The sequence below is a fragment of the Astatotilapia calliptera genome, chromosome 3, assembly GCF_964374335.1.
Source record: "Astatotilapia calliptera chromosome 3, fAstCal68.1, whole genome shotgun sequence".
In the NCBI taxonomy this organism is placed as follows: domain Eukaryota; kingdom Metazoa; phylum Chordata; class Actinopteri; order Cichliformes; family Cichlidae; genus Astatotilapia; species Astatotilapia calliptera.
The window spans coordinates 23242118-23260153 of record NC_137424.1 but is presented as its reverse complement, the minus strand read 5'-3'; the positions used below and the strand labels follow the sequence as shown (position 1 = coordinate 23260153).

Genomic DNA, 18036 nt, shown 5'->3' with positions numbered 1-18036 from the left:
CCACACCAGGGCCTGTGGCTGCTGGCTGAGGCCACTTACACCACACCAGGGCCTGTGGCTGCTGGCTGAGGCCACTTACACCACACCAGTGCCTGTGGCTGGTGGCTGAGGCCACTTACACCACACCAGGGCATTAGTTGCTATTGAGGCCCCTTACACCACACCAGGGCCTGTGGCACTGGCTGAGGCCACTTACACCACACCAGGGCCTGTGGCTGCTGGCTGAGGCCACCTACACCACACCAGGGCATTAGTTGCTATTGAGGCCAATTACACCACACCAGGGTCTGTGGCTCTTGCTCAGGCCACTTACACCACACCAGGGCCTGTGGCACTGGCTGAGGCCACTTACACCACACCATGGCCTGTGGCTCTGGCTGAGGCCACTTACACCACACCAGGGCCTGTGGCTGCTGGCTGAGGCCATTTACACCACACCAGGGCCTGTGGCTGCTGGCTGAGGCCACTTTCACCACACCAGGGACTGTGGCTGCTGGCTGAGGCCACTTACACCACACCAGTGCCTGTGGCTTCTGGCTGAGGCCACTTACACCACACCAGGGCCTGTGGCTCTTGCTCAGGCCACTTACACCACACCAGGGCCTGTGGCTGCTGGCTGAGGCCACTTACACCACACCAGGGCATTAGTTGCTATTGAGGCCAATTACACCACACCAGGGTCTGTGACTCTTGCTCAGGCCACTTACACCACACCAGGGCCTGTGGCACTGGCTGAGGCCACTTACACCACACCAGGGCCTGTGGCTGCTGGCTGAGGCCACTTACACCACACCAGGGCCTGTGGCTGCTGGCTGAGGTCACTTACACCACACCAGTGCCTGTGGCTGCTGGCTGAGGGCACTTACACCACACCAGTGCCTGTGGCTTTTGGCTGAGGCCACTTACACCACACCAGGGCCTGTGGCTGCTGGCTGGGGCCACTTACACCACATCAGGGCCTGTGGCTGCTGGCTGAGGCCACTTACACCACACCAGTGCCTGTGGCTTCTGGCTGAGGCCACTTACACCACACCAGGGCATTAGTTGCTATTGAGGCCAATTACACCACACCAGGGTCTGTGGCTCTTGCTCAGGCCACTTACACCACATCAGGGCCTGTGGCACTGGCTGAGGCCACTTACACCACACCAGGGCCTGTGGCTGCTGGCTGAGGCCACCTACACCACACCAGGGCATTAGTTGCTATTGAGGCCAATTACACCACACCAGGGTCTGTGACTCTTGCTCAGGCCACTTACACCACACTAGGGCCTGTGGCACTGGCTGAGGCCACTTACACCACACCAGGGCCTGTGGCTGCTGGCTGAGGCCACTTACACCACACCAGGGCCTGTGGCTGCTGGCTGAGGTCACTTACACCACACCAGTGCCTGTGGCTGCTGGCTGAGGGCACTTACACCACACCAGTGCCTGTGGCTTCTGGCTGAGGCCACTTACACCACACCAGGGCCTGTGGCTCTTGCTGAGGCCACTTACACCACACCAGGGCCTGTGGCTGCTGGCTGAGGCCACTTACACCACACCAGGGCCTGTGGCTGCTGGCTGAGGGCACTTACACCACACCAGTGCCTGTGGCTGCTGGCTGAGGCCACTTACACCACACCAGGGCATTAGTTGCTATTGAGGCCCCTTACACCACACCAGGGCCTGTGGCACTGGCTGAGGCCACTTACACCACACCAGGGCCTGTGGCTGCTGGCTGAGGCCACCTACACCACACCAGGGCATTAGTTGCTATTGAGGCCAATTACACCACACCAGGGTCTGTGACTCTTGCTCAGGCCACTTACACCACACCAGGGCCTGTGGCACTGGCTGAGGCCACTTACACCACACCAGGGCCTGTGGCTGCTGGCTGAGGCCACTTACACCACACCAGGGCCTGTGGCTGCTGGCTGAGGTCACTTACACCACACCAGGGCCTGTGGCTGCTGGCTGAGGGCACTTACACAACACCAGTACCTGTGGCTTCTGGCTGAGGCCACTTACACCACACCAGGGCCTGTGGCAGCTGGCTCAGGCCACTTACACCACACCAGGGCCTGTGGCTGCTGGCTGAGGCCACTTACACCACACCAGGGCCTGTGGCTGCTGGCTGAGGCCACTTACACCACACCAGTGCCTGTGGCTGCTGGCTGAGGCCACTTACACCACACCAGGGCATTAGTTGCTATTGAGGCCCCTTACACCACACCAGGGCCTGTGGCACTGGCTGAGGCCACTTACACCACACCAGGGCCTGTGGCTGCTGGCTGAGGCCACCTACACCTCACCAGGGCATTAGTTGCTATTGAGGCCAATTACACCACACCAGGGTCTGTGGCTCTTGCTCAGGCCACTTACACCACACCAGGGCCTGTGGCACTGGCTGAGGCCACTTACACCACACCAGGGCCTGTGGCTCTGGCTGAGGCCACTTACACCACACCAGGGCCTGTGGCTGCTGGCTGAGGCCATTTACACCACACCAGGGCCTGTGGCTGCTGGCTGAGGCCACTTACACCACACCAGGGCCTGTGGCTGCTGGCTGAGGCCACTTACACCACACCAGTGCCTGTGGCTTCTGGCTGAGGCCACTTACACCACACCAGGGCCTGTGGCTCTTGCTCAGGCCACTCACATCACACCAGGCCCTGCGCTTCTGGCCGAGGCCATCTTCACCAAACCAGGCCCTGTGCTGCTAGCTGTGGCCATGTACAACACACCAGGGCCTGTGCTGTTAGATAAATGCTAAACTGAGCCTTTGGGTTAGGGTATTATGGAAACATGCAGGTATGGTTAAAGGATTGTCTTCGTAACTTCAGGTACTTGCCACCTAATCAGTTGAATCCATAAATTGAGACATTGTGCTGGGGCCAGCAGCTTACGGCCATACCACCCTGAGCACGCCCGACCTCGTCTGATCTCGGAAGCTAAGCAGGGCTGGGCTTGGTTAGTACTTGGATGGGAGACTGCCTGGGAATACCTGGTGCTGTAAGCCTTTCATTTTCATGTCATTGAACCGCTTTTGATCCAGAGAAGGGGTGTATTAAAAGACCAAAAGCAGCTGCCCATTAATGAGGGCACATTAACGACATTGCTTTTGGCTGTTTTCCAATGTCTTGTGCTGCTAGCTGATGCCACCTACACCACACCAGGGCCTGAGTGACCGGCTGGGGCCACTTACACCACATCAGGGCCTGTGGCTCTGGCTGAGGCCACTTACACCACACCAGGGCCTGTGGCTGCTGGCTGAGGCCACTTACACCACACCAGGGCCTGTGGCTCTGGCTGAGGCCACTTACACCACATCAGGGCCTGTGGCTGCTGGCTGAGGCCACTTACACCACACCAGGGCCTGTGGCTGCTGGCTGAGGCCACTTACACCACACCAGGGCCTGTGGCTGCTGGCTGAGGCCACCTACACCACACCAGGGCCTTAGTTGCTATTGAGGCCAATTACACCACACCAGGGTCTGTGGCTCTTGCTCAGGCCACTTACACCACACCAGGGCCTGTGGCTGCTGGCTGAGGCCACTTACACCACACCAGGGCCTGTGGCTGCTGGCTGAGGCCACCTACACCACACCAGGGCATTAGTTGCTATTGAGGCCAATTACACCACACCAGGGTCTGTGGCTCTTGCTCAGGCCACTTACACCACACCAGGGCCTGTGGCACTGGCTGAGGCCACTTACACCACACCACGGCCTGTGGCTCTGGCTGAGGCCACTTACACCACACCAGGGCCTGTGGCTGCTGGCTGAGGCCACTTACACCACACCAGGGCCTGTGGCTGCTGGCTGAGGCCACTTACACCACACCAGTGCCTGTGGCTTCTGGCTGAGGCCACTTACACCACACCAGGGCCTGTGGCTCTTGCTCAGGCCACTCACATCACACCAGGCCCTGCGCTTCTGGCCGAGGCCATCTTCACCAAACCAGGCCCTGTGCTGCTAGCTGTGGCCATGTACAACACACCAGGCCCTGTGCTGGTTCCTGAGGCCATCTTCAACAATCCAGGGCCTGTGCTGTTAGATAAATGCTAAACTGAGCCTTTGGGTTAGGGTATTATGCAAACATGCAGGTATGGTTAAAGGATTGTCTTCGTAACTTCAGGTACTTGCCACCTAATCAGTTGAATCCATAAATTGAGACATTGTGCTGGGGCCAGCAGCTTACGGCCATACCACCCTGAGCACGCCCGACCTCGTCTGATCTCGGAAGCTAAGCAGGGCTGGGCTTGGTTAGTACTTGGATGGGAGACTACCTGGGAATACCTGGTGCTGTAAGCCTTTCATTTTCATGTCATTGAACCGCTTTTGATCCAGAGAAGGGGTGTATTAAAAGACCAAAAGCAGCTGCCCATTAATGAGGGCACATTAACGACATTGCTTTTGGCTGTTTTCCAATGTCTTGTGCTGCTAGCTGATGCCACCTACACCACACCAGGGCCTGAGTGACCGGCTGGGGCCACTTACACCACATCAGGGCCTGTGGCTGCTGGCTGAGGCCACTTACACCACACCAGGGCCTGTGGCTGCTGGCTGAGGCCACTTACACCACACCAGAGCATTAGTTGCTATTGAGACCAATTACACCACACCATGGTCTGTGGCTCTTGCTCAGGCCACTTACACCACACCAGGGCCTGTGGCACTGGCTGAGGCCACTTACACCACACCAGGGCCTGTGGCTGCTGGCTGAGGCCACCTACACCACACCAGGGCCTTAGTTGCTATTGAGGCCACTTACACCACACCAGGGCCTGTGGCAGTGGCTGAGGCCACTTACACCACACCAGGGCCTGTGGCTGCTGGCTGAGGCCACTTACACCACACCAGGGCATTAGTTGCTATATAGGTCACTTACACCACACCAGGGCCTGTGGCACTGGCTGAGGCCACTTACACCACACCAGGGCCTGTGGCTCTGGCTGAGGCCACTTACACCACACCAGGGCCTGTGGCTGCTGGCTGAGGCCACTTACACCACACCAGGGCCTGTGGCTGCTGGCTGAGGCCACTTACACCACACCAGGGCCTGTGGCTGCTGGCTGAGGCCACTTACACCACACCAGTGCCTGTGGCTTCTGGCTGAGGCCACTTACACCACACCAGGGCCTGTGGCTCTTGCTCAGGCCACTCACATCACACCAGGCCCTGCGCTTCTGGCCGAGGCCATTTTCACCAAACCAGGCCCTGTGCTGCTAGCTGTGGCCATGTACAACACACCAGGCCCTGTGCTGGTTCCTGAGGCCTTCTTCAACAATCCAGGGCCTGTGCTGTTAGATAAATGCTAAACTGAGCCTTTGGGTTAGGGTATTATGCAAACATGCAGGTATGGTTAAAGGATTGTCTTCGTAACTTCAGGTACTTGCCACCTAAATAGTTGAATCCATAAATTGAGACATTGTGCTGGGGCCAGCAGCTTACGGCCATACCACCCTGAGCACGCCCGACCTCGTCTGATCTCGGAAGCTAAGCAGGGCTGGGCTTGGTTAGTACTTGGATGGGAGACTACCTGGGAATACCTGGTGCTGTAAGCCTTTCATTTTCATGTCATTGAACAGCTTTTGATCCAGAGAAGGGGTGTATTAAAAGACCAAAAGCAGCTGCCCATTAATGAGGGCACATTAACGACATTGCTTTTGGCTGTTTTCCAATGTCTTGTGCTGCTAGCTGATGCCACCTACACCACACCAGGGCCTGAGTGACCGGCTGGGGCCACTTACACCACATCAGGGCCTGTGGCTGCTGGCTGAGGCCACTTACACCACACCAGGGCCTGTGGCTGCTGGCTGAGGCCACTTACACCACACCAGGGCATTAGTTGCTATTGAGGCCAATTACACCACACCAGGGTCTGTGGCTCTTGCTCAGGCCACTTACACCACACCATGGCCTGTGGCACTGGCTGAGGCCACTTACACCACACCAGGGCCTGTGGCTGCTGGCTGAGGCCACTTACACCACACCAGGGCATGTGGCTGCTGGCTGAGGTCACTTACACCACACCAGTGCCTGTGGCTGCTGGCTGAGGGCACTTACACCACACCAGTGCCTGTGGCTTCTGGCTGAGGCCACTTACACCACACCAGGGCCTGTGGCTGCTGGCTGAGGTCACTTACACCACACCAGTGCCTGTGGCTGCTGGCTGAGGGCACTTACACCACACCAGTGCCTGTGGCTTCTGGCTGAGGCCACTTACACCACACCAGGGCCTGTGGCTCTTGCTCAGGCCACTTACACCACACCAGGGCCTGTGGCACTGGCTGAGGCCACTTACACCACACCAGGGCCTGTGGCTGCTGGCTGAGGCCACCTACACCACACCAGGGCATTAGTTGCTATTGAGGCCAATTACACCACACCAGGGTCTGTGACTCTTGCTCAGGCCACTTACACCACACCAGGGCCTGTGGCACTGGCTGAGGCCACTTACACCACACCAGGGCCTGTGGCTGCTGGCTGAGGCCACTTACACCACACCAGGGCCTTTGGCTGCTGGCTGAGGTCACTTACACCACACCAGGGCGTGTGGCTGCTGGCTGAGGGCACTTACACCACACCAGTGCCTGTGGCTTCTGGCTGAGGCCACTTACACCACACTAGGGCCTGTGGCAGCTGGCTGAGGCCACTTACACCACACCAGGGCCTGTGGCTGCTGGCTGAGGCCACTTACACCACACCAGGGCCTGTGGCTGCTGGCTGAGGCCACTTACACCACACCAGTGCCTGTGGCTGCTGGCTGAGGCCACTTACACCACACCAGGGCATTAGTTGCTATTGAGGCCCCTTACACCACACCAGGGCCTGTGGCACTGGCTGAGGCCACTTACACCACACCAGGGCCTGTGGCTGCTGGCTGAGGCCACCTACACCACACCAGGGCATTAGTTGCTATTGAGGCCAATTACACCACACCAGGGTCTGTGGCTCTTGCTCAGGCCACTTACACCACACCAGGGCCTGTGGCACTGGCTGAGGCCACTTACACCACACCATGGCCTGTGGCTCTGGCTGAGGCCACTTACACCACACCAGGGCCTGTGGCTGCTGGCTGAGGCCATTTACACCACACCAGGGCCTGTGGCTGCTGGCTGAGGCCACTTACACCACACCAGGGACTGTGGCTGCTGGCTGAGGCCACTTACACCACACCAGTGCCTGTGGCTTCTGGCTGAGGCCACTTACACCACACCAGGGCCTGTGGCTCTTGCTCAGGCCACTTACACCACACCAGGGCCTGTGGCTGCTGGCTGAGGCCACTTACACCACACCAGGGCATTAGTTGCTATTGAGGCCAATTACACCACACCAGGGTCTGTGACTCTTGCTCAGGCCACTTACACCACACCAGGGCCTGTGGCACTGGCTGAGGCCACTTACACCACACCAGGGCCTGTGGCTGCTGGCTGAGGCCACTTACACCACACCAGGGCCTGTGGCTGCTGGCTGAGGTCACTTACACCACACCAGTGCCTGTGGCTTTTGGCTGAGGCCACTTACACCACACCAGGGCCTGTGGCTGCTGGCTGAGGTCACTTACACCACACCAGTGCCTGTGGCTTCTGGCTGAGGCCACTTACACCACACCAGGGCCTGTGGCTCTTGCTCAGGCCACTTACACCACACCAGGGCCTGTGGCTGCTGGCTGAGGCCACTTACACCACACCAGGGCCTGTGGCTGCTGGCTGAGGGCACTTACACCACACCAGTGCCTGTGGCTGCTGGCTGAGGCCACTTACACCACACCAGGGCATTAGTTGCTATTGAGGCCCCTTACACCACACCAGGGCCTGTGGCACTGGCTGAGGCCACTTACACCACACCAGGGCCTGTGGCTGCTGGCTGAGGCCACCTACACCACACCAGGGCATTAGTTGCTATTGAGGCCAATTACACCACACCAGGGTCTGTGACTCTTGCTCAGGCCACTTACACCACACCAGGGCCTGTGGCACTGGCTGAGGCCACTTACACCACACCAGGGCCTGTGGCTGCTGGCTGAGGCCACTTACACCACACCAGGGCCTGTGGCTGCTGGCTGAGGTCACTTACACCACACCAGGGCCTGTGGCTGCTGGCTGAGGGCACTTACACCACACCAGTGCCTGTGGCTTCTGGCTGAGGCCACTTACACCACACCAGGGCCTGTGGCAGCTGGCTCAGGCCACTTACACCACACCAGGGCCTGTGGCTGCTGGCTGAGGCCACTTACACCACACCAGGGCCTGTGGCTGCTGGCTGAGGTCACTTACACCACACCAGGGCCTGTGGCTGCTGGCTGAGGCCACTTACACCACACCAGGGACTGTGGCTGCTGGCTGAGGTCACTTACACCACACCAGGGCCTGTGGCTGCTGGCTGAGGCCACTTACACCACACCAGGGACTGTGGCTGCTGGCTGAGGCCACTTACACCACACCAGGGCCTGTGGCTGCTGGCTGAGGCCACTTACACCACACCAGGGACTGTGGCTTCTGGCTGAGGCCACTTACACCACACCAGGGCCTGTGGCTCTTGCTCAGGCCACTCACATCACACCAGGCCCTGCGCTTCTGGCCGAGGCCATCTTCACCAAACCAGGCCCTGTGCTGCTAGCTGTGGCCATGTACAACACACCAGGCCCTGTGCTGGTTCCTGAGGCCATCTTCAACAATCCAGGGCCTGTGCTGTTAGATAAATGCTAAACTGAGCCTTTGGGTTAGGGTATTATGCAAACATGCAGGTATGGTTAAAGGATTGTCTTCGTAACTTCAGGTACTTGCCACCTAATCAGTTGAATCCATAAATTGAGACATTGTGCTGGGGCCAGCAGCTTACGGCCATACCACCCTGAGCATGCCCGACCTCGTCTGATCTCGGAAGCTAAGCAGAGCTGGGCTTGGTTAGTATTTGGATGGGAGACTACCTGGGAATACCTGGTGCTGTAAGCCTTTCATTTTCATGTCATTGAACCGCTTTTGATCCAGAGAAGGGGTGTATTAAAAGACCAAAAGCAGCTGCCCATTAATGAGGGCACATTAACGACATTGCTTTTGGCTGTTTTCCAATGTATTGTGCTGCTAGCTGATGCCACCTACACCACACCAGGGCCTGAGTGACCGGCTGGGGCCACTTACACCACATCAGGGCCTGTGGCTGCTGGCTGAGGCCACTTACACCACACCAGGGCCTGTGGCTGCTGGCTGAGGCCACTTACACCACACCAGGGCATTAGTTGCTATTGAGGCCAATTACACCACACCAGGGTCTGTGGCTCTTGCTCAGGCCACTTACACCACATCAGGGCCTGTGGCACTGGCTGAGGCCACTTACACCACACCAGGGCCTGTGGCTGCTGGCTGAGGCCACCTACACCACACCAGGGCATTAGTTGCTATTGAGGCCAATTACACCACACCAGGGTCTGTGACTCTTGCTCAGGCCACTTACACCACACCAGGGCCTGTGGCTGCTGGCTGAGGCCACTTACACCACACCAGGGCCTGTGGCTGCTGGCTGAGGCCACTTACACCACACCAGGGCCTGTGGCTGCTGGCTGAGGTCACTTACACCACACCAGTGCCTGTGGCTGCTGGCTGAGGGCACTTACACCACACCAGTGCCTGTGGCTTCTGGCTGAGGCCACTTACACCACACCAGGGCCTGTGGCTGCTGGCTGAGGCCACTTACACCACACCAGGGCCTGTGGCTGCTGGCTGAGGTCACTTACACCACACCAGTGCCTGTGGCTGCTGGCTGAGGGCACTTACACCACACCAGTGCCTGTGGCTTCTGGCTGAGGCCACTTACACCACACCAGGGCCTGTGGCTCTTGCTCAGGCCACTTACACCACACCAGGGCCTGTGGCTGCTGGCTGAGGCCACTTACACCACACCAGGGCCTGTGGCTGCTGGCTGAGGGCACTTACACCACACCAGTGCCTGTGGCTGCTGGCTGAGGCCACTTACACCACACCAGGGCATTAGTTGCTATTGAGGCCCCTTACACCACACCAGGGCCTGTGGCTGCTGGCTGAGGCCACCTACACCACACCAGGGCATTAGTTGCTATTGAGGCCAATTACACCACACCAGGGTCTGTGACTCTTGCTCAGGCCACTTACACCACACCAGGGCCTGTGGCACTGGCTGAGGCCACTTACACCACACCAGGGCCTGTGGCTGCTGGCTGAGGCCACTTACACCACACCAGGGCCTGTGGCTGCTGGCTGAGGTCACTTACACCACACCAGGGCCTGTGGCTGCTGGCTGAGGCCACTTACACCACACCAGGGCCTTAGTTGCTATTGAGGCCCCTTACACCACACCAGGGCCTGTGGCACTGGCTGAGGCCACTTACACCACACCAGGGCCTGTGGCTGCTGGCTGAGGCCACCTACACCACACCAGGGCATTAGTTGCTATTGAGGCCAATTACACCACACCAGGGTCTGTGGCTCTTGCTCAGGCCACTTACACCACACCAGGGCCTGTGGCACTGGCTGAGGCCACTTACACCACACCAGGGCCTGTGGCTGCTGGCTGAGGCCACTTACACCACACCAGGGCCTGTGGCTGCTGGCTGAGGCCACTTACACCACACCAGGGCCTGTGGCTCTTGCTCAGGCCACTCACATCACACCAGGCCCTGCGCTTCTGGCCGAGGCCATCTTCACCAAACCAGGCCCTGTGCTGCTAGCTGTGGCCATGTACAACACACCAGGCCCTGTGCTGGTTCCTGAGGCCATCTTCAACAATCCAGGGCCTGTGCTGTTAGATAAATGCTAAACTGAGCCTTTGGGTTAGGGTATTATGCAAACATGCAGGTATGGTTAAAGGATTGTCTTCGTAACTTCAGGTACTTGCCACCTAATCAGTTGAATCCATAAATTGAGACATTGTGCTGGGGCCAGCAGCTTACGGCCATACCACCCTGAGCACGCCCGACCTCGTCTGATCTCGGAAGCTAAGCAGGGCTGGGCTTGGTTAGTACTTGGATGGGAGACTGCCTGGGAATACCTGGTGCTGTAAGCCTTTGTTTTTCATGTCATTGAACCGCTTTTGATCCAGAGAAGGGGTGTATTAAAAGACCAAAAGCAGCTGCCCATTAATGAGGGCACATTAACGACATTGCTTTTGGCTGTTTTCCAATGTCTTGTGCTGCTAGCTGATGCCACCTACACCACACCAGGGCCTGAGTGACCGGCTGGGGCCACTTACACCACATCAGGGCCTGTGGCTGCTGGCTGAGGCCACTTACACCACACCAGGGCCTGTGGCTGCTGGCTGAGGCCACTTACACCACACCAGGGCATTAGTTGCTATTGAGGCCAATTACACCACACCAGGGTCTGTGGCTCTTGCTCAGGCCACTTACACCACATCAGGGCCTGTGGCACTGGCTGAGGCCACTTACACCACACCAGGGCCTGTGGCTGCTGGCTGAGGCCACCTACACCACACCAGGGCATTAGTTGCTATTGAGGCCAATTACACCACACCAGGGTCTGTGACTCTTGCTCAGGCCACTTACACCACACTAGGGCCTGTGGCACTGGCTGACGCCACTTACACCACACCAGGGCCTGTGGCTGCTGGCTCAGGCCACTTACACCACACCAGGGCCTGTGGCTGCTGGCTGAGGCCACTTACACCACACCAGGGCCTGTGGCTGCTGGTTGAGGCCACTTACAGCACACCAGTGCCTGTGGCTTCTGGCTGAGGCCACTTACACCACACCAGGGCCTGTGGCTCTTGCTCAGGCCACTCACATCACACCAGGCCCTGCGCTTCTGGCCGAGGCCATCTTCACCAAACCAGGCCCTGTGCTGCTAGCTGTGGCCATGTACAACACACCAGGGCCTGTGCTGTTAGATAAATGCTAAACTGAGCCTTTGGGTTAGGGTATTATGCAAACATGCAGGTATGGTTAAAGGATTGTCTTCGTAACTTCAGGTACTTGCCACCTAATCAGTTGAATCCATAAATTGAGACATTGTGCTGGGGCCAGCAGCTTACGGCCATACCACCCTGAGCACGCCCGACCTCGTCTGATCTCGGAAGCTAAGCAGGGCTGGGCTTGGTTAGTACTTGGATGGGAGACTGCCTGGGAATACCTGGTGCTGTAAGCCTTTCATTTTCATGTCATTGAACCGCTTTTGATCCAGAGAAGGGGTGTATTAAAAGACCAAAAGCAGCTGCCCATTAATGAGGGCACATTAACGACATTGCTTTTGGCTGTTTTCCAATGTCTTGTGCTGCTAGCTGATGCCACCTACACCACACCAGGGCCTGAGTGACCGGCTGGGGCCACTTACACCACATCAGGGCCTGTGGCTGCTGGCTGAGGCCACTTACACCACACCAGGGCCTGTGGCTGCTGGCTGAGGCCACTTACACCACACCAGGGCCTGTGGCTGCTGGCTGAGGCCACCTACACCACACCAGGGCCTTAGTTGCTATTGAGGCCAATTACACCACACCAGGGTCTGTGGCTCTTGCTCAGGCCACTTACACCACACCAGGGCCTGTGGCTGCTGGCTGAGGCCACTTACACCACACCAGGGCATTAGTTGCTATTGAGGCCACTTACACCACACCAGGGCCAGTGGCTGCTGGCTGAGGCCACCTACACCACACCAGGGCATTAGTTGCTATTGAGGCCAATTACACCACACCAGGGTCTGTGGCTCTTGCTCAGGCCACTTACACCACACCAGGGCCTGTGGCACTGGCTGAGGCCACTTACACCACACCAGGGCCTGTGGCTCTGGCTGAGGCCACTTACACCACACCAGGGCCTGTGGCTGCTGGCTGAGGCCACTTACACCACACCAGGGCCTGTGGCTGCTGGCTGAGGCCACTTACACCACACCAGTGCCTGTGGCTTCTGGCTGAGGCCACTTACACCACACCAGGGCCTGTGGCTCTTGCTCAGGCCACTCACATCACACCAGGCCCTGCGCTTCTGGCCGAGGCCATCTTCACCAAACCAGGCCCTGTGCTGCTAGCTGTGGCCATGTACAACACACCAGGCCCTGTGCTGGTTCCTGAGGCCATCTTCAACAATCCAGGGCCTGTGCTGTTAGATAAATGCTAAACTGAGCCTTTGGGTTAGGGTATTATGCAAACATGCAGGTATGGTTAAAGGATTGTCTTCGTAACTTCAGGTACTTGCCACCTAATCAGTTGAATCCATAAATTGAGACATTGTGCTGGGGCCAGCAGCTTACGGCCATACCACCCTGAGCACGCCCGACCTCGTCTGATCTCGGAAGCTAAGCAGGGCTGGGCTTGGTTAGTACTTGGATGGGAGACTACCTGGGAATACCTGGTGCTGTAAGCCTTTCATTTTCATGTCATTGAACCGCTTTTGATCCAGAGAAGGGGTGTATTAAAAGACCAAAAGCAGCTGCCCATTAATGAGGGCACATTAACGACATTGCTTTTGGCTGTTTTCCAATGTCTTGTGCTGCTAGCTGATGCCACCTACACCACACCAGGGCCTGAGTGACCGGCTGGGGCCACTTACACCACATCAGGGCCTGTGGCTGCTGGCTGAGGCCACTTACACCACACCAGGGCCTGTGGCTGCTGGCTGAGGCCACTTACACCACACCAGAGCATTAGTTGCTATTGAGACCAATTACACCACACCAGGGTCTGTGGCTCTTGCTCAGGCCACTTACACCACACCAGGGCCTGTGGCACTGGCTGAGGCCACTTACACCACACCAGGGCCTGTGGCTGCTGGCTGAGGCCACCTACACCACACCAGGGCCTTAGTTGCTATTGAGGCCACTTACACCACACCAGGGCCTGTGGCAGTGGCTGAGGCCACTTACACCACACCAGGGCCTGTGGCTGCTGGCTGAGGCCACTTACACCACACCAGGGCATTAGTTGCTATTGAGGCCACTTACACCACACCAGGGCCTGTGGCTGCTGGCTGAGGCCACCTACACCACACCAGGGCATTAGTTGCTATTGAGGCCAATTACACCACACCATGGTCTGTGGCACTGGCTGAGGCCACTTACACCACACCAGGGCCTGTGGCACTGGCTGAGGCCACTTACACCACACCAGGGCCTGTGGCTGCTGGCTGAGGCCACTTACACCACACCAGGGCATTAGTTGCTATTGAGGCCCCTTACACCACACCAGGGCCTGTGGCACTGGCTGAGGCCACTTACACCACACAAGGGCCTGTGGCTGCTGGCTGAGGCCACTTACACCACACCAGGGCCTGTGGCTGCTGGCTGAGGCCACTTACACCACACCAGGGCCTGTGGCTGCTGGCTGAGGCCACTTACACCACACCAGGGACTGTGGCTGCTGGCTGAGGCCACTTACACCACACCAGTGCCTGTGGCTTCTGGCTGAGGCCACTTACACCACACCAGGGCCTGTGGCTCTTGCTCAGGCCACTCACATCACACCAGGCCCTGCGCTTCTGGCCGAGGCCATCTTCACCAAACCAGGCCCTGTGCTGCTAGCTGTGGCCATGTACAACACACCAGGCCCTGTGCTGGTTCCTGAGGCCATCTTCAACAATCCAGGGCCTGTGCTGTTAGATAAATGCTAAACTGAGCCTTTGGGTTAGGGTATTATGCAAACATGCAGGTATGGTTAAAGGATTGTCTTCGTAACTTCAGGTACTTGCCACCTAATCAGTTGAATCCATAAATTGAGACATTGTGCTGGGGCCAGCAGCTTACGGCCATACAACCCTGAGCACGCCCGACCTCGTCTGATCTCGGAAGCTAAGCAGGGCTGGGCTTGTTTAGTACTTGGATGGGAGACTGCCTGGGAATACCTGGTGCTGTAAGCCTTTCTTTTTCATGTCATTGAACCGCTTTTGATCCAGAGAAGGGGTGTATTAAAAGACCAAAAGCAGCTGCCCATTAATGAGGGCACATTAACGACATTGCTTTTGGCTGTTTTCCAATGTCTTGTGCTGCTAGCTGATGCCACCTACACCACACCAGGGCCTGAGTGACCGGCTGGGGCCACTTACACCACATCAGGGCCTGTGGCTGCTGGCTGAGGCCACTTACACCACACCAGGGCCTGTGGCTGCTGGCTGAGGCCACTTACACCACATCAGGGCATTAGTTGCTATTGAGGCCAATTACACCACACCAGGGTCTGTGGCTCTTGCTCAGGCCACTTACACCACATCAGGGCCTGTGGCACTGGCTGAGGCCACTTACACCACACCAGGGCCTGTGGCTGCTGGCTGAGGCCACCTACACCACACCAGGGCATTAGTTGCTATTGAGGCCAATTACACCACACCAGGGTCTGTGACTCTTGCTCAGGCCACTTACACCACACTAGGGCCTGTGGCACTGGCTGAGGCCACTTACACCACACCAGGGCCTGTGGCTGCTGGCTGAGGCCACTTACACCACACCAGGGCCTGTGGCTGCTGGCTGAGGTCACTTACACCACACCAGTGCCTGTGGCTGCTGGCTGAGGGCACTTACACCACACCAGTGCCTGTGGCTTCTGGCTGAGGCCACTTACACCACACCAGGGCCTGTGGCTGCTGACTGAGGCCACTTACACCACACCAGGGCCTGTGGCTGCTGGCTGAGGTCACTTACACCACACCAGTGCCTGTGGCTGCTGGCTGAGGGCACTTACACCACACCAGTGCCTGTGGCTTCTGGCTGAGGCCACTTACACCACACCAGGGCCTGTGGCTGCTGGCTGAGGCCACTTACACCACACCAGGGCCTGTGGCTGCTGGCTGAGGGCACTTACACCACACCAGTGCCTGTGGCTGCTGGCTGAGGCCACTTACACCACACCAGGGCATTAGTTGCTATTGAGGCCCCTTACACCACACCAGGGCCTGTGGCACTGGCTGAGGCCACTTACACCACACCAGGGCCTGTGGCTGCTGGCTGAGGCCACCTACACCACACCAGGGCATTAGTTGCTATTGAGGCCAATTACACCACACCAGGGTCTGTGACTCTTGCTCAGGCCACTTACACCACACCAGGGCCTTTGGCACTGGCTGAGGCCACTTACACCACACCAGGGCCTTTGGCACTGGCTGAGGCCACTTACACCACACCAGGGCCTGTGGCTGCTGGCTGAGGCCACTTACACCACACCAGGGCCTGTGGCTGCTGGCTGAGGTCACTTACACCACACCAGGGCCTGTGGCTGCTGGCTGAGGGCACTTACACCACACCAGTGCCTGTGGCTTCTGGCTGAGGCCACTTACACCACACCAGGGCCTGTGGCAGCTGGCTCAGGCCACTTACACCACACCAGGGCCTGTGGCTGCTGGCTGAGGCCACTTACACCACACCAGGGCCTGTGGCTGCTGGCTGAGGCCACTTACACCACACCAGTGCCTGTGGCTGCTGGCTGAGGCCACTTACACCACACCAGGGCATTAGTTGCTATTGAGGCCCCTTACACCACACCAGGGCCTGTGGCACTGGCTGAGGCCACTTACACCACACCAGGGCCTGTGGCTGCTGGCTGAGGCCACTTACACCTCACCAGGGCATTAGTTGCTATTGAGGCCAATTACACCACACCAGGGTCTGTGGCTCTTGCTCAGGCCACCTACACCACACCAGGGCCTGTGGCACTGGCTGAGGCCACTTACACCACACCAGGGCCTGTGGCTCTGGCTGAGGCCACTTACACCACACCAGGGCCTGTGGCTGCTGGCTGAGGCCATTTACACCACACCAGGGCCTGTGGCTGCTGGCTGAGGCCACTTACACCACACCAGGGCCTGTGGCTGCTGGCTGAGGCCACTTACACCACACCAGGGCCTGTGGCTCTTGCTCAGGCCACTCACATCACACCAGGCCCTGCGCTTCTGGCCGAGGCCATCTTCACCAAACCAGGCCCTGTGCTGCTAGCTGTGGCCATGTACAACACACCAGGGCCTGTGCTGTTAGATAAATGCTAAACTGAGCCTTTGGGTTAGGGTATTATGCAAACATGCAGGTATGGTTAAAGGATTGTCTTCGTAACTTCAGGTACTTGCCACCTAATCAGTTGAATCCATAAATTGAGACATTGTGCTGGGGCCAGCAGCTTACGGCCATACCACCCTGAGCACGCCCGACCTCGTCTGATCTCGGAAGCTAAGCAGGGCTGGGCTTGGTTAGTACTTGGATGGGAGACTGCCTGGGAATACCTGGTGCTGTAAGCCTTTCATTTTCATGTCATTGAACCGCTTTTGATCCAGAGAAGGGGTGTATTAAAAGACCAAAAGCAGCTGCCCATTAATGAGGGCACATTAACGACATTGCTTTTGGCTGTTTTCCAATGTCTTGTGCTGCTAGCTGATGCCACCTACACCACACCAGGGCCTGAGTGACCGGCTGGGGCCACTTACACCACATCAGGGCCTGTGGCTGCTGGCTGAGGCCACTTACACCACACCAGGGCCTGTGGCTGCTGGCTGAGGCCACTTACACCACACCAGGGCCTGTGGCTGCTGGCTGAGGCCACCTACACCACACCAGGGCCTTAGTTGCTATTGAGGCCAATTACACCACACCAGGGTCTGTGGCTCTTGCTCAGGCCACTTACACCACACCAGGGCCTGTGGCTGCTGGCTGAGGCCACTTACACCACACCAGGGCATTAGTTGCTATTGAGGCCACTTACACCACACCAGGGCCAGTGGCTGCTGGCTGAGGCCACCTACACCACACCAGGGCATTAGTTGCTATTGAGGCCAATTACACCACACAAGGGTCTGTGGCTCTTGCTCAGGCCACTTACACCACACCAGGGCCTGTGGCACTGGCTGAGGCCACTTACACCACACCAGGGCCTGTGGCTCTGGCTGAGGCCACTTACACCACACCAGGGCCTGTGGCTGCTGGCTGAGGCCACTTACACCACACCAGGGCCTGTGGCTGCTGGCTGAGGCCACTTACACCACACCAGTGCCTGTGGCTTCTGGCTGAGGCCACTTACACCACACCAGGGCCTGTGGCTCTTGCTCAGGCCACTCACATCACACCAGGCCCTGCGCTTCTGGCCGAGGCCATCT

The 18036-nt window shown here is 58.2% G+C and overlaps 8 non-coding genes and 1 pseudogene across 8 annotated transcripts; all 9 read left to right on the top strand.

Annotated features, from left to right (window-relative positions):
* The first annotated feature begins 2882 nt into the window (after positions 1-2882).
* LOC145426421 (5S ribosomal RNA) lies at positions 2883-3001 on the top strand. The gene has a single exon (XR_013907131.1). It is a non-coding gene; the product is annotated as a 5S ribosomal RNA (ribosomal RNA).
* Positions 3002-4176: 1175 nt separating this feature from the next.
* LOC145427640 (5S ribosomal RNA) lies at positions 4177-4295 on the top strand. The gene has a single exon (XR_013908182.1). It is a non-coding gene; the product is annotated as a 5S ribosomal RNA (ribosomal RNA).
* Positions 4296-5429: 1134 nt separating this feature from the next.
* On the top strand, positions 5430-5548 carry LOC145427639 (5S ribosomal RNA). Its single transcript, XR_013908181.1, has one exon. It is a non-coding gene; the product is annotated as a 5S ribosomal RNA (ribosomal RNA).
* A 3274-nt stretch (positions 5549-8822) lies between these two features.
* Positions 8823-8941, top strand: LOC145427280 (5S ribosomal RNA; annotated as a pseudogene).
* A 1964-nt stretch (positions 8942-10905) lies between these two features.
* Positions 10906-11024, top strand: LOC145426420 (5S ribosomal RNA). The gene has a single exon (XR_013907130.1). It is a non-coding gene; the product is annotated as a 5S ribosomal RNA (ribosomal RNA).
* A 978-nt stretch (positions 11025-12002) lies between these two features.
* Positions 12003-12121, top strand: LOC145426419 (5S ribosomal RNA). Its single transcript, XR_013907129.1, has one exon. It is a non-coding gene; the product is annotated as a 5S ribosomal RNA (ribosomal RNA).
* A 1095-nt stretch (positions 12122-13216) lies between these two features.
* Positions 13217-13335, top strand: LOC145427638 (5S ribosomal RNA). Its single transcript, XR_013908180.1, has one exon. It is a non-coding gene; the product is annotated as a 5S ribosomal RNA (ribosomal RNA).
* Positions 13336-14704: 1369 nt separating this feature from the next.
* Positions 14705-14823, top strand: LOC145427261 (5S ribosomal RNA). Its single transcript, XR_013907993.1, has one exon. It is a non-coding gene; the product is annotated as a 5S ribosomal RNA (ribosomal RNA).
* A 2242-nt stretch (positions 14824-17065) lies between these two features.
* On the top strand, positions 17066-17184 carry LOC145426418 (5S ribosomal RNA). The gene has a single exon (XR_013907128.1). It is a non-coding gene; the product is annotated as a 5S ribosomal RNA (ribosomal RNA).
* The last annotated feature ends 852 nt before the right edge of the window (positions 17185-18036 follow it).